The following is a 14995-nucleotide window of genomic DNA, read 5'->3' on the forward strand; positions in this document are numbered from 1 at the left end:
ATTTACCTGTGGTAAAGGGCTCTTTGTTAATGAGGAAGTATGAGCCAGATATGTCCAACAAGATGTCTTCCAGGTACACGTTTTCGTCTTCGTAGTGGTTGAGTTTAAGGTGTCAAATGTCTTTGAGAAGATGCAGTATATATGGGTGGCCAGGAGATAGATGAGATGGCACTATTATTGAAGGGAGTGGGGTCCCGTGAAAGGCCCTGTGCTTGATGTCTCTCCAATGCTGTGTCTCCGTGACAAGACTAAGTGACTGACAGAGTTGTTCTTAGTACTTGGTACCTGTCGGATGAAGGAATGGTTTTTAATTTTTTGCATTTAGTAGCTATGGATTCAGATTGTGTTATGTCAACAACATTAAGTGTTTGCAGGATCAGCAAGATTGGTATTGACTTGAGGAAACTCTCCACTATTAAATGATACCAGTAATGAGGGCTGTTGAAATGAAAATGTTGTGAATTTTGGAAACTGCCTGAGGAGAAAGAGAATGAACCTGAATGTGTGGCTGGGATTCCAAGCAGTTATCATTTGTTTAATAAGAATAGCATCAGCACTTAGAGAAAATATGCTTACAAAATTGAAATCCTCCTTTTATTTAAAAAAAACGTATATATACATATACCACGCACACACTCAACACACATACACACACATGCAAATAGATGCTTGTTTTAATGAGAGAAAGGAGAGCCAACCAACTCTATTAGGTTCTATCACTATTTCTGAGTCTTTTGCTGGTCTTCAACAACACATGTAATTACACTGAGTGGTTAGATGGGAAGCTGTTTGGAAGACTTATAAATAAATGTTAAGATTTTCTCAAGAACATAAAATCCCTATGTTAAGATGTGATAGAAATTTTTCACTGGCCTCTTAGCTCCTATATAAGATGAGGATTTAACCTTTATCTTAGTTACCACTCGGGTCAGTGTAGTGCAAGTGTACATTCTGTACAGATTTGAGATACGCAGTTTCACTTCAAGAAATGATAAAATAGGGAATATGTTTAACTTCATACTACCCAGTGCTGTGACTCTGAGCCATTTTAAGACTAGCATGTATCATTTACATAGCATTTCACATGTGTGATCTACTTCTCTAGGGTGATGAAATCTCAAAGCCTTTTCTTAGAAAATAAAGTAATAGGTCACAGGTTTGAGATGTGGGGACAGGAGCCAGAGAACATCAAAGCCCATGGCTAGCAAAATCAACAGTATAAGCAGTTTTTTAATGCTTGACACATATAAGGAAGGCTGTGGGTTGTGTTTATTTTTGAACAGATAATATACTTGCAACTCTTTTCTCTCCCACTTGAGAAAGCTTATCAGAGTATAAGTGAGAGTGAAATTTATAGAGAATTCACTCTACATGTATTGTTTTCATATTGAAATCATTTTCTGATGTTGCTATTAAATTATCTGTGACATGCCTTCCAGATGGAGCCACATCCCAGCTGAGAAACTTGGCTCTAGGGTAAAGACATGGGCTTCTCTCCTGCAGCCATGTGGTACATTATATCTGTGCAGAGTTGCATATGGTTCCTGAGAGGAAGATGATGGGGAGGATTGGCAGCAGAAAATTGCTGGGAGCTGTCATGCCCCACCCTGCTGGCAGCTTGGTTGTGGTGGTGTATAAAATGGTGAGGTGCCCTTGTCACTTTCTCAGCCATTTAGGCAGTAGCCAAGACCTGGCATGCCCATGTCCATTGCTATTTTGGGTGACATGGACTGGTGAAATACAGTGTTGTGAGATTCTGACCAAGACAAAAAAAAACCTTTCGGAGATCTTAGAATGTAAGCTCCTAGAGATAAGAAGCTATGTTTTATTCATTTTTATAGCTTCCGTACCTGTCGTAGTACCATAACACCTGTTGTATAGGAGGTACTCAATGTTTAACCTGAATGTTTGAGTGTACTTGAAGGTATGTGTGGGAGGAAGGTATGTTATGGAAAATAGTGAACTTATGCAAATATCTCTAAATCTGTTTCTCTAATCCTGACCTTTTTCCTAATATTTAAACTTGAATTTCTAACTACCTAGTGATCATCTCTCCACAAATCTAGTATTTAAAACCCGATATTTCTGGTTGTGCACTATCTCCAACTTATCAAGTTGTATCCATTAAATATGTATAGTTTTTTGCCTGTCAATCATATCTCAATAAAGTGGTTTAAAAAATAAAATAAAAATAAAACCCAAGATTTCTAATGCCAAGTTTGTTATGTTCTCTCTTCAAACCTGCCGTCCTTTCCATAGTCCCTGTCTTGGATAGGGACAGTCTTCACTAGTTCCTTCTCAGGCCAGTAGCTTCTCTATTCAGTCGATGGTCACATTGGCTTTGTCTTCACGGTAACATCTACCTTTGTCTCTTCATGTTCATCCCCACTGCCACGTACCACTCAGACTGTGTTACTCCTCAGTGAGACGATTTTTATAATCTCTCTGTCTTCAGCCTCTCCTCCTGTCGATTCTTTGTGCTTGAGGACACATGATCTTATAAAGCATGGTTCAATTCATGTTATTTTTTTGCCTAAAACCTTCCCTGACTTTCAACTACCTACAAGATAGATTCTAAACTCCGTATCCTGACGTTGACAGCCCTATACAATCACCTCAATTCCTTGTTTTTCACCTATAATCCTGCATTTTCTCCCAACCCTCCCTGTACTACAGTCTCCACAGACTTGTTGATCTAATGTCACACCCTGCCCTCGACCACCCCCAGACCTCTACATTTAGTGCAACTTCTGTCCTGAAACCTGGGCTTCCTTTTTAGTCAGAATCCTTAAAATCCAAGCGCCATGCAGTGCCTTTTTCTTTGAATACAAATAAATGTTACATAAATGCATATTGTAAAAAATGAAATAATACAAATGCGATTACGATGCAATTGCGTTGCAGTCCATTGAAAGCATTAACCAGTCTGCCATTTCTCCATCTCCAGAAAAGCCTTTTTTTTTAACTCCATATCTGTTTTCACCAAATTTCTGAATAATGTAGATGTAACTCTTTTGCTTGATGTTTTACTTTTACACATGTAGTGGGCCCTTTCATTTTGTGACTTTGTTCAGCCGTGAGAAACTTTTTAAAATTATTTATTTGATAATTTTCTTTATTTTCTCTATCCTTTCTCTTAGGGCTGTTTTTTTTTGTGTGTTTTTTTTGTTTGTTTGTTTGGTTTTTTTGCCTAAGGAAGATTAGCCCTGAGCTTCCTCCACTTTATACAGCATGGCCAATCAGTGGTGTAGGTCTGGGCCTGCAAACTCGGGCTGCTGGAGTGGAACGCGCTGAACTTTAACCACTATGCCACAGGGCCAGCCCCAGCTGTTGGAATTCTTGTTAGTGAGATCTTAGACCTATAGGAATGGTCCTCTGAATCTCTTCCCTCTTTTTCGTATGGTTTCTATTTCTTTGTGGGTGTTTTGTTCTACATTCAGGAAATCTTCCTTAACTTTTATTCCAGCTCTTCTGTTGAATTTCTTTTGAAAGTCATATTTTAATATCTAATAGCTCATTCTTGTTCTCTAATTATTTTTTCTAAGCTTCCTTGTTTTTTATTTAAAATTATCACAATATTACAGATTTGGAGAGTCAAAAATTTTTGAGGTATCAATTGAATAAAAAGTTTTTTTTAAACTTTTTGTTTTAAAATAAGTACAGATCCACAAGAAATTTCAAAGTGTCTAGAGATGGTCTGTTAATCTTTCACACAACCTCCTACAATGTTAATGCCTTATATAGCATAGTACAGCATGAAAACCAGGAAACTGACGTTGGTACAATCCGTGGAACTTGTTCAGATTTTACCAGTTACGCACACACTCACGTGTGCATGTGTGTGTAGAGCTCTGTCCATTTTAATCACATGTGTAGCTTTCTGTAACTTCTGCCACAGTCAAGATACTTAATTGTACCATCACCATATCATCATAAGGCTTCCTTGTGTTACCCTTTTTAACCACACCCACTCCCTCACCCCCATTTTTAACCCGAGGCAATCACTAATCTCTTCTCTTTTTTATAATTTTGTCATGTCAAGAATGTTAGATAAGTGGAAGTATATGGTATATAGCCTTTTGGATTGACTTTTTTTGCTCAGCGTAATTCCCATGAGATTGATCCAAGTTGCTGCATGCTGTCAAGTTTGCTCCTTTTTATTGCTGAGCAGTATTTCATGGCATGACTATACCATTGTTTAACCATTCGTCCATTGAAGGACATCTTATGGATTATTTGAACATTTCTTAGAATTCCATTTTGATTTATTTATACTATTTTTTAGTATATTGCTTTCTTAAATTTTCATCGTGGTTGTTCTAGGAATTACCATGTACATAGTTAATGTTATCAAAAGCCTACTAGTATCAAAATTTTACCATTTTAAGTGAAGTGTAGAAACTTTACTTCCATTTAGTTTTCTTTCCTTTTTTCACTTTTTAAGCATAATTTTCTTAAGTATTTCCTCTGCGTTCATTGACCAGCACATTAGATTGTGCGAAAATTTTTGCTTCAACTGTAAAATTTGATTAAAGAAACTCATAAGGTAAAGGAGAGTCTATTGTGCTTATCTCAACTCTTAACCATTCCATTATTCTTTCCTGTCTGAATATCTCACCCTTCTGGGAAAATGATTTCATATAATATGTAGTATTTTGTGGCTGACTTTTTTCACTTGCATAGTGTTTTCAAAATTCATCAATCTGGTAACATATATTAGTACTTAATTCGTTTTACAGCCAAATAACATTCCATTGTAAGTGTATACCTCATTTTATCATTTTCTTTCCGTTTGGATAGCTTTCTTTAGATATCATTTGTGAATAGGTCTGCTAGCAACAAATTTATTAGTTTCCTTTGTCTGATAATGTCTTTATTTCCCCTTCATTCCTGAAGGGTGCTTTTGTTAGATATAGGATTCCTGATTGATAATTGTTTCCTTTCAGCAGTAAGAATTATTGTGCCACTTCCTCTAGCCTCCATAGTTTCAGATGAGAAATCCCTTGTCAGTTCAAATTTGTGTTCTTCTATGGGTAATACGCCATTTCTCTCTGGCCTGACTCCAGCTGGGCTCAGCTGATGTGGGTGGCTTGGCCCCCTCACAGTTTCCCCAGGTGTGGAGCAGGGCTTGGGTAGGCTTGTCACTGTTGTGAAGCTGCTGTTGCTGGCAGACCAGACTGCTTGCTGGTGCAGTGGTTGTGAAGTGGGGATTGGGATGGCTCTTGGAACTTTACTGCTGCTACTGCAAGTGAATTGGACTGCCTACTGAAGCCTAATTTGTGGAGCAGGGGTCGGGACAGTTCACTGGGGCTTCTTTGCTGATGCTACAGTTGAATTGGCTCACCAGTGCCCTGGTTGTGAAGCAGAGGTTGGGTGGGCCCACTAGGGCTTTGAAGCTGCTGCTAAAGGCAAATTGACCCACAAGTACCTCAGTTGAGGAGCTAGGGTTGGGCCTCCCCACTGGGTCACTGTTGTGCTTCCTGTTTCCCAGTCCTTTCATCAGAGAGAACAGACTTTTATTGTTTTTCTGTTTATTTTTTTTTTTTGTCTATGCCTGTTGGTTGTTTTCGGCTGCAGGCCTCTCCGGTGCTCAGCCCAGCATATGTGGGATCTCAGGAGTCTCACTCCATTGCCATTCTTCAAGTCCTGAGGTTCTTAGCCAGTCCAGTCTGCCTTCTTCTTTACAGCTTTCGGAGTCCTTTAATTGTCATTCATTGATTATTTCTGGGGTAAATAATTGTATTTAGAGCAGCAGGGAAAACTGAGTCTAGGCATCTTGTTCCCACTTCCCTTTTTTTTTTTTTTTTTTATTAATGTTATGATAGATTACAACCTTGTGAGATTTCAGTTGTACATTTTTGTTAGTCATGTTGTGGGTACACCACTTCCCCCTTTGTGACCTCTCCCCACCCCCCCTTTTCCCGGTAACCACCGATCAGATCTCCTTATCAATATACTAACTTCCACCTATGAGTGGAGTCATATAGAGTTCGTCTTTCTCTGACTGGCTTATTTCGCTTAACATAATACCCTCGAGGTCCATCCACGTTGCTGTGAATGGGCCAATTTTGTCTTTTTTTATGGCTGAGTAGTATTCCATTGTGTATATATACCACATCTTCTTTATCCAATTATCAGTTTCTGGGCATGTAGGTTGGTTCCCACGTCTTGGCTATTGTAAATAATGCTGTGATGAACATAGGGGTGCAACGGACTCTTGAGATTTCTGATTTCAGGTTCTTAGGATAGATACCCAGTAATGGGATGGCTGGGTCATAGGGTATTTCTATTTTTAACTTTTTGAGAAATCTCCATACTGCTTTCCATAGTGGCTGTACAAGTTTGCATTCCCACCAACAGTGTATGAGGGTTCCTTTTTCTCCACAACCTCTCCAACATTTGTCGCGCTTGGTTTTGGATGTTTTTGCCAATCTAACGGGTGTAAGGTGATATCTTAGTGTAGTTTTGATTTGCATTTCCCTGATGATTAGCGATGATGAACATCTTTTCATGTGTCTATTGGCCATATTCATATCTTCTTTTGAGAAATGTCTGTTCATGTCCTCTGCCCATTTTTTGATCGGGTTGTTTGTTTTTTTGTTGTTAAGCAGTGTGAGTTCTTTGTATATTATGGAGATTAACCCTTTGTCGGATAAGTGGCTTGTGAATATTTTTTCCCAATTAGTGAGCTGTTTTTTTGTTTCAATCCTGTTTTCCCTTGCCTTGAAGAAGCTCTTTAGTCTGATGAAGTCCCATTTGTTTATTCTTTCTATTGTTTCCCTCAACTGAGGAGTTACAGTGTCCGAAAAGATTCTTTTGAAACTGATGTCAAAGAGTGTACTGCCTATATTCTCTTCCAAAAGACTTATTGTCTCAGGCCTAATCTTTAGGTCTTTGATCCATTTTGAGTTTATTTTGGTGTGTGGTGAAAAAGACTGGTCAATTTTCAATCTTTTGCATGTGGCTGTCCAGTTTTCCCAGCACCATTTGTTGAAGAGACTTTCTTTTCTCCATTGTAGGCCCTCTGCTCCTTTGTCGAAGATTAGCTGTCCATAGATGTGTGGTTTTATCTCTGGGCTTTCAATTCTGTTCCATTGATCTGTGGACCTGTTTTTGTACCAGTACCATGCTGTTTTGATCACTGTAGCTTTGTAGTATGTTTTGAAATCGGGGATGGTGATTCCGCCGGCTTTGTTTTTCTTGCTCAGGATTGCTTTAGCAATTCGCGGTCTTTTGTTGCCCCATATGAATTTTAGGATTGTTTGTTAAATATCTGTGAAGAATGTTCTTGGGATTCTGATTGGGATAGCATTGAATCTGTATATTGCTTTAGGTAGTATGGACATTTTAACTATGTTTATTCTTCCAATCCATGTGCAAGGAATGTCTTTCCATCTCTTTATGTCATTGTCAATTTCTTTCAAGAAAGTCTTGTAGTTTTCATTGTATAGATCCTTCACTTCCTTGGTTAAGTTTATCCCAAGGTATTTTATTCTTTTCGTTGTGATTATGAATGGGATTGAGTTCTTGAGTTCTTTTTCTGTTAGTTCATTGTTAGTGTATAGAAATGCTACTGATTTATGCACGTTAATTTTATACCCTGCTACTTTGCTGTAGTTGTTGATTATTTCTAATAGTTTTTCTGTGGATTCTTTGGGGTTTTCTATATATAAGATCATGTCGTCTGCAAACAACGAGAGTTTTACTTCTTCGTTACCTATTTGGATTCCTTTTATTTCTTTTTCCTGCCGAATTGCTCTGGCCAGCACCTCCAGTACTATGTTGAATAGGAGTGGTGAAAGTGGGCACCCTTGTCTTCTTCCTGTCCTCAGAGGGATGGCTTTCAGTTTTTGTCCATTGAGTATGATGTTGGCTGTGGGTCTATCATATATGGCCTTTATTATGTTGAGGCACTTTCCTTCTATACCCATTTTACTGAGGGTTTTTATCATAAATGGGTGTTGGATCTTGTCGAATGCTTTCTCTGCATCTATTGAGATGATCATGTGGTTTTTGTTTTTCATTTTGTTGATGTAGTGTATCATGTTGATTGACTTGTGGATGTTGAACCATCCCTGTGTCCCTGGTATAAATCCCACTTGATCATGGTGTATAATCTTTTTGATGTATTGCTGTAATCGGTTTGCCAAAATTTTGTTGAGGATTTTTGCATCTATGTTCATCAGTGATATCGGCCTGTAGTTCTCCTTCTTTGTGTTGTCCTTGTCAGGTTTGGGGATCAGAGTGATGTTGGCTTCATAGAATGTGTTAGGGAGTTCTCCATCTTTCTCAATTTTCTGGAACAGTTTGAGGAGAATAGGTATTAAGTCTTCTTTGAATGTTTGGTAGAATTCTCCAGAGAAGCCATCTGGTCCTGGACTCTTATTTTTGGGGAGGTTTTTGATTACCGTTTCTATTTCCTTACTTGTGATTGGCCTATTCAGATTCTCCATTTCTTCCTGATTTAGTTTGGGGAGATTGTAGGAGTCTGGGAATTTGTCCATTTCTTCCAGGTTGTTCAATTTGTTGGCATATAGTTTTTCATAGTATTCTCTTATGATCTCTTGTATTTCATTGGTATCTGTTGTGATTTCTCCTCTGTCATTCCTAATTTTATTAATTTGCGATTTCTCTCTTCTTTTCCTGGTGAGTCTGGCTAGGGGTTTGTCAATTTTGTTAATTCTTTCGAAGAACCGACTCTTTGTTTCATTGATCCTTTCTATTGTCTTTTTTGTTTCAATATCGTTTATTTCTGCTCTTATTTTTATTATTTCCCTCCTTCTACTGACTCTGGGCTTTGTTTGTTCTTCTTTTTCTAGTTCTGTTAGGTGTCGTTTGAGGTAGCTTATGTGAGCTTTTTCTTGTTTAGTGAGGTGAGCCTGTATTGCGATGAATTTCCCTCTTAGGACTGCTTTTGCTGCATCCCAAATGATTTGGTATGTCGTGTTCTCATTTTCATTAGTCTCCAGATAAAATTTGATTTCTTCTTTAATTTCTTCAATGATCCATTGTTTGTTGAGAAGCGTGTTGTTTAGTCTCCACATTTTTGCACCTTTCTCTGCTTTTTTCTTGTAGTTGATTTCTAGTTTAATAGCATTATGATCAGAAACGATGCTTGATATTATTTCAACTCTCTTGTATTTATTGATGTTTGCTTTGGTTCCCAAAATATGGTCAATCCTTGAGAATGTTCCATGTGCACTTGAGAAGAATGTGTAACCTGCTGTTTTTGGATGAAGTGTTCTATATATATCTATTAAGTCCATCTGGTCTAATTTTTCATTTAATTCTATTATTTCCTTGTTGATTTTCTGTCTGGATGTTCTGTCCATTGGTGTTAATGGTGTGTTGAGGTCCCCTACTATTATTGTATTGTTGTTGATGTCTTCTTTTAGTTCTATTAAGAGTTGCTTTACAAATTTTGGTGCTCCTGTGTTGGGTGCGTATATATTTTTAAGTGTTATGTCTTCTTGGTGGAGAGTCCCTTTTATCATTTATATACTGTCCCTCTTTGTCTTTCTTTATCTGTTTTGCTTTGAAATCTACCTTGTCTGATATTAGTATAGCGACACCTGCTTTCTTTTGTTCATTATTAGCTTGGAGTATTGTTCTCCATCCCTTCACTCTGAGTCTGTGTTTGTCTTTGGGGCTGACGTGTGTTTCCTGGAGGCAGCATATTGTTGGGTCTTGTTCTTTGATCCATCCTGCCACTCTGTGTCTTTTGATTGGCGAGTTCAATCCATTTACATTTAGAGTGATTATTGAGACGTGGGGGCCTACCACTACCATTTTGTGTCTTGTTTTCTGGTTTTCTTCAATTTCCTTTGTTTCTCTTCCCATGGTTTAATCTGTTCTGATGAATAGCTGCTACTCTCTGTTGTTGTCCTTCTACTTATCTCCTCTGCTCTTGGTTTTGTAGCCCCTTTCCTTTTTTGGATTTTTCAGGAATGAGGGTTTTCCTGAGGATTTCCTGAAGAGGAGGTTTTGTGGCAATGAACTCCCTTAATTTTTGTTTATCTGGGAAAGTTTTTATTTCTCCATCGTATTTGAAGGACATTTTCGCTGGGTAGCGAATTCTCGGCTGTAGATTTTTGTCCTTCAGATTTTTGAATATATCATTCCACTCTCTTCTAACCTGTAAAGTTTCTGCTGAGAAATCTGCTGATAGCCTGATGGGGGTTCCTTTGTAGGTTAGTTTCTTTTGCCTGGCTGTCCTTAGTATTTTCTCCTTGTCGTTGACATTTGCTAGCTTCACTACTATATGCCGTGGAGTTGGTCTTCTTGCATTGATAAAGTTTGGAGATCTATTGGCTTCTGTCACCTGAAGATCCATCTCTCTCACCAGATTTGGGAAATTCTCAGCCATTATTTCTTTGAATAGGCTTTCTGCCCCTTTCTCCTTCTCTTCTCCCTCTGGTATACCTATAATCCTTACGTTGCATCTCCTAATTGTGTCTGATAATTCTCGGAGAGTTTCTTCATTTCTTTTTAGGCTTACTTCTCTCTCCTCCTCTGCCTGCAGCATTTCTATATTGCCATCTTCCAAATTGCTAATTCTTTCCTCCATATTATCGGCCCTACTGTTCAGAGCATCTAGATTTTTCTTAATCTCCTCTATTGTGTTCTTCATTTCCAATATTTCTGTTTGGTTCTTCTTTATCGTATCAAACTCTTTTGTGACATAGCTCCTGAACTCATTGAGTTGTCGGTCAGAATTCTCTCTTAACTCAGTGAGCATTTTAATGATGGCTGTTTTGAAGTCATCATCATTTAGGTTATATATCTCATTTTCTTTGGGATTGTTTTCTGTGTGTTTGTTATTTTTCCTTCTGTTCTGGAGATTTAATGTATTTTTTCATATTGCTTGATGTTGTTGACTTGTGCCTCCACATAGAGATAGAGTTTAGTTGCTCCTTTCACCTGTTTCTGCTGCTGCGGTGGGGGAGCAACTGTTTATACTGCACCAACCAGGAACCCTATCCGCACTTGCTAACTGGGCCTGGGCCCCTTCTCGTAGTCACAGTGGTCCTTTGGATTCCCTCCTCTGCCGTGGGGGCCGTCACAGGGGGGCTTCAGGTTGCTGGTGCCTACTGTTGCAGCCCACCTAGACGTGCTCCCTCCTTGGGGTCTGCAACGGTGTTATGGGCTTTTCCAGTGGCCAGGGGTAGGATCACTTATATTTGTCACTCCGTCACTGTCGGCACCCACAAAATCTCACTTGTCCACTATGGGTCGCAGGAGAGCTATTGGCATCTTCTACAGTCTGTGGTTAGTTCACCTAGCTATGCTACTTTTGTCCCGGGGTCTTCCAGCCTTGTGGCTGCCGGATGGGTGCTTTCTACTAGTCCTGTGCAGAGGCTTTCCCTGAGGCTCCTGTGAGCCTGTAGGGTTTCCCCCTAGGCTATGGAGCTGGGTCACTGGAACTCCACCCAGCCCCAGTCCTGTTCCCCAGGAACTCAGGGAGCACTTTGCCCTGTCTTGGGGGATAGCCGGAGATCCTGATTTCAGTGGTAGCTGATCAGCTGCTGCCCTGACTGATATTCTCCTCTCCGGGACCCTCCTGGTGTTGTGGATGCTGAGAGTGGCCCCTCCACTAATAGCAGACAGAGAGTTTTGTCTGCTGCCCGGGCAGAACTCTGGAGCTTCCCCTCCAGGGCGCAGAGCCGGCCTCTGGAGCTTCACCCAGCCCCAGTCCTCTCCGAGATCTCCGAGATCTCCAGCAATCCCTAGCCCCACGGGGTGGGCAATGGCAGCTGGAGGTCACCTCACCCTCTGGGATTCTCTCCGGAACTTTCCCGGAGTTGTGGATGCTGGGCATGGCCCCTCCGCTAATGGCAGACAGAGAGTTTTGTCTGCTGCCCGTGCGGAACTCTGGAGCTTCCCCTCCGGGGTGCAGAGCCAGCCTCTGGAGCTTCACCCAGCCCCAGTCCGCTCCGAGATCTCCGGCAATCCTTAGCCACACGGGGCGGGCAACGGCAGCTGGAGGTCACCTCACCCTCTGGGATTCTCTCCGGGACTTTCCCGGAGTTGTGAATGCTGGGCGTGGCCCCTCCGCTAATGGCAGACAGAGAGTTTTGTCTGCTGCCTGTGCGGAACTCTGGAGCTTCCCCTCCAGGGCGCGGAGTCGGCCTCTAGAGCTTCACCCAGCCCCAGTCCGCTCCGAAATCTCCGGCAATCCCCAGCCCCACCGTGCAGGCAGTGGCAGCCGGGGGACCTCCGTACCCTCAGCAATTCTCTCTGGGACCCTCCAGGCGCCGTGAACACTAGCCGGGATCTCCCTGCCAATGGCGGGGAGAGACTCTCCCCACGGGCTCAGGTGTGTAGCTCTAGAGTTTCCCTCTGCGTTTAGGAGTAATTGCGGGGGGTTTAGGTAGGGTTCTGGTCACCTGTTTCCACCGTCGCTCCTCTGTTGTGTGCTCGCTCCTGCCCTAGATGTGTGTTGATCTTCTGGGGGCGTCCGTTGGAAGAAAGCCGCTTGTGGGTACTAGGCTGTTCGGTCGGAGTCGGAGAGTTTTCCCCTATTTGCACATCCTCCCGGAGGAAAGTCCGTCCGCCTTCCGATGTATAGTCGCGTGGGTCTCTCAGACGTCCTGAGATGCTGTCTGGATATCCTTTGTTAAGCGATAAGTGTCCAAATAATTGTAGACTCGAAGGGGGAGAGACAAAGAGGACTACTCATGGCGCCATCTTGGATCCTTCTGCCTCCCACTTCCCTTTTTTAATGGATAATTTATCTTCATAAGTCTTTCATAAGTAAAGTTTAGATTTAAGATTTCTTCTGTTCCTTGAAGCATCTTTTTTCTCCAGGGTAATTTTGTAAAACAATAATAGTTATCATTTATTGAACATTTATTTTTTATAAAAGCGTTACTGAGATATAATTTACATCCTATGCAATTCACTAATTTAAGGTGTGCTATTCAATAGTTTTTAGTATATTCACCACAATCAATTTTAGAACATTTTCATCACGCCTGAAAGAAACCCTGTATCCTTTAACAGTCACTCTCCACTTTCCTCAGCCTGTCTCTCTCTACCTACCCCAAGACTAGGCAACTACTAATCTACTTTCTATCTGTGTGTATTTTCCTGTTTGGGACATATCATATAAATGGTTTTATATAATATGTGATATTTCTTGACTGGATTATTTTACTCCCATAATGTTATCAAAATTCATCAGCATTGTAGCATGTATCAGTACTTCATTCCTTTTTATGGCCAAATAACATCCTATTGTATGTACATACCACATTTTATTTATCCATTCATCAGGTGGTGGACATTTAGGTGGTTTCCGCTTTTTGGCCATTATGAATAATGCTGCTATGAAATTTTGTGTACAAATTTTTGTGACATGTTTTCATGTTTCTTGGATATAATGGAATTGCTGAATCATATGCTAACTCTTTGTAACATTTTGAGGAACTGCTAGGCTATTTTCCAAAGTGACTGTATTATTTTGTGTTCCTACCAGCAGCATATGAGGGTTCCAATTTCTCTACATTCTTGTCAACACTTGTTATTATCTGTCTTATGATTATAGCCATTCTAATGGGTGAGAAGTGGTATATCATTGTGGGGTTTTTTTTGCACTTCCCTAGTTAGTAATGTTGATGAACATCTTTTCATGTGTTTATTGGCAATTTGCATATATATCTTTGGAGAAATGTCTATGTCATTTTTAAATTGGGTTATTTGTCTTTTTATTATTGTATTATAAGAGTTCTTTATGTATTCTAGGTATGAGTTCCTTATATGATTTGGAAATGTTTTATCCCATTTGGTAGACTGTCATTTTGCTTTCTTGATGGTGTCATTTGAAACACAGAAGTTTTCCATTTTGATGAAGTCTAATTTATCTATTTTTTCTTTGGTTGCTTATGTTTATGGTGTCATAGCTAAGAAACCATTGCTTAATCCAGGATCGTAAGATTTATGCTGATATTGTCTTCTAAGAATTTTATAGGTTTGTCTCTTACATTTAGGTCTCTGATCCATTTTGAGTCAATTTATGTATATGTTGTGAGATAGGGATCCAATTTGATTCTTTGCATATGGATGTCTAGTTGTAATAATACCATTTGTTAAATCTCCAAAGTAATTTAATTTTTTATTATTGTGGCAAAATATACATAACATAATATTTATCATTTTAACCACTCATAAGTGTACAATTCACAGCATTAAATGTATTTACAATGTTGTATAACCATCACCACTATCTGTACGTAAAACTTTTTCATCATCCCCAACAAAAAGTCTGTACCCATTAAACAATGACTCTTCCTTCTCCCCTCCCTCCACGTCCTAGTAACCTCTATTCTATTTTCTGTCTCTATGAATTTGCCTATTTTAGGTGCCCCATGTAAGTGGAATCATACAATATTTACCTTTTTGTGTCTAGCTTATTTCACTAAACATAGTATCCAAAGTAATTTTTGTGTTTCATTAAGGTGGTGTTTCTCTTTCCTCCTGCTGGTTATTCTGTCACCTACCTGATGATCCTCCTTTGTCCAGTCGTATCAGTGTGAGAAATGGTGCGGTTATTCTCAGTGTCTCAAGTGATCTCTCCCCACCAGCTCCACAAGGGTTAGGGAGATGCAGTGAGCAGTTTCGTCTCTCAGGATCTTGTGGAAAACGGACTAGACCCTCATCACCCTTGCCAAACGCCAGATGTGAAGGGAGAACTTTGAGGAAGCTGTTGCCTCCGCTGGAAGCATAACTCACCCCAGCCAGTTTGGTCAGTGTATTAAGAGAAAAACTCTGTTTTCTTGCTGACTGTGATTCTCTACGTGGGGCATGGGGCTGGCCACTGTGGCCTTTAATCCGTTGTGTGTCATGCCCCACTTCTCCCATCTGCCCTCCATTGTATCTGCAAACCAAGTGCCCCTCTGGAGTCCCCCTCTATTTAGTGGAGCAGCTACCACGCCTGTGGCAGCATTTTGGTGATACTGTAAGTGGCATAGTTTGGGATATATGGGCTTCCTCTGCT

The 14995-nt window shown here is 40.3% G+C and overlaps 1 protein-coding gene across 8 annotated transcripts in view; it reads left to right on the plus strand.

Moving 5' to 3' along the window:
• PHKB (phosphorylase kinase regulatory subunit beta) overlaps positions 1-14995 on the plus strand; it is a 219435-nt gene that overhangs the window by 120075 nt on the left and 84365 nt on the right. The window lies entirely within an intron of this gene.

Source organism: Equus quagga, chromosome 13, assembly GCF_021613505.1.
Source record: "Equus quagga isolate Etosha38 chromosome 13, UCLA_HA_Equagga_1.0, whole genome shotgun sequence".
In the NCBI taxonomy this organism is placed as follows: Eukaryota; Metazoa; Chordata; class Mammalia; order Perissodactyla; family Equidae; genus Equus; species Equus quagga.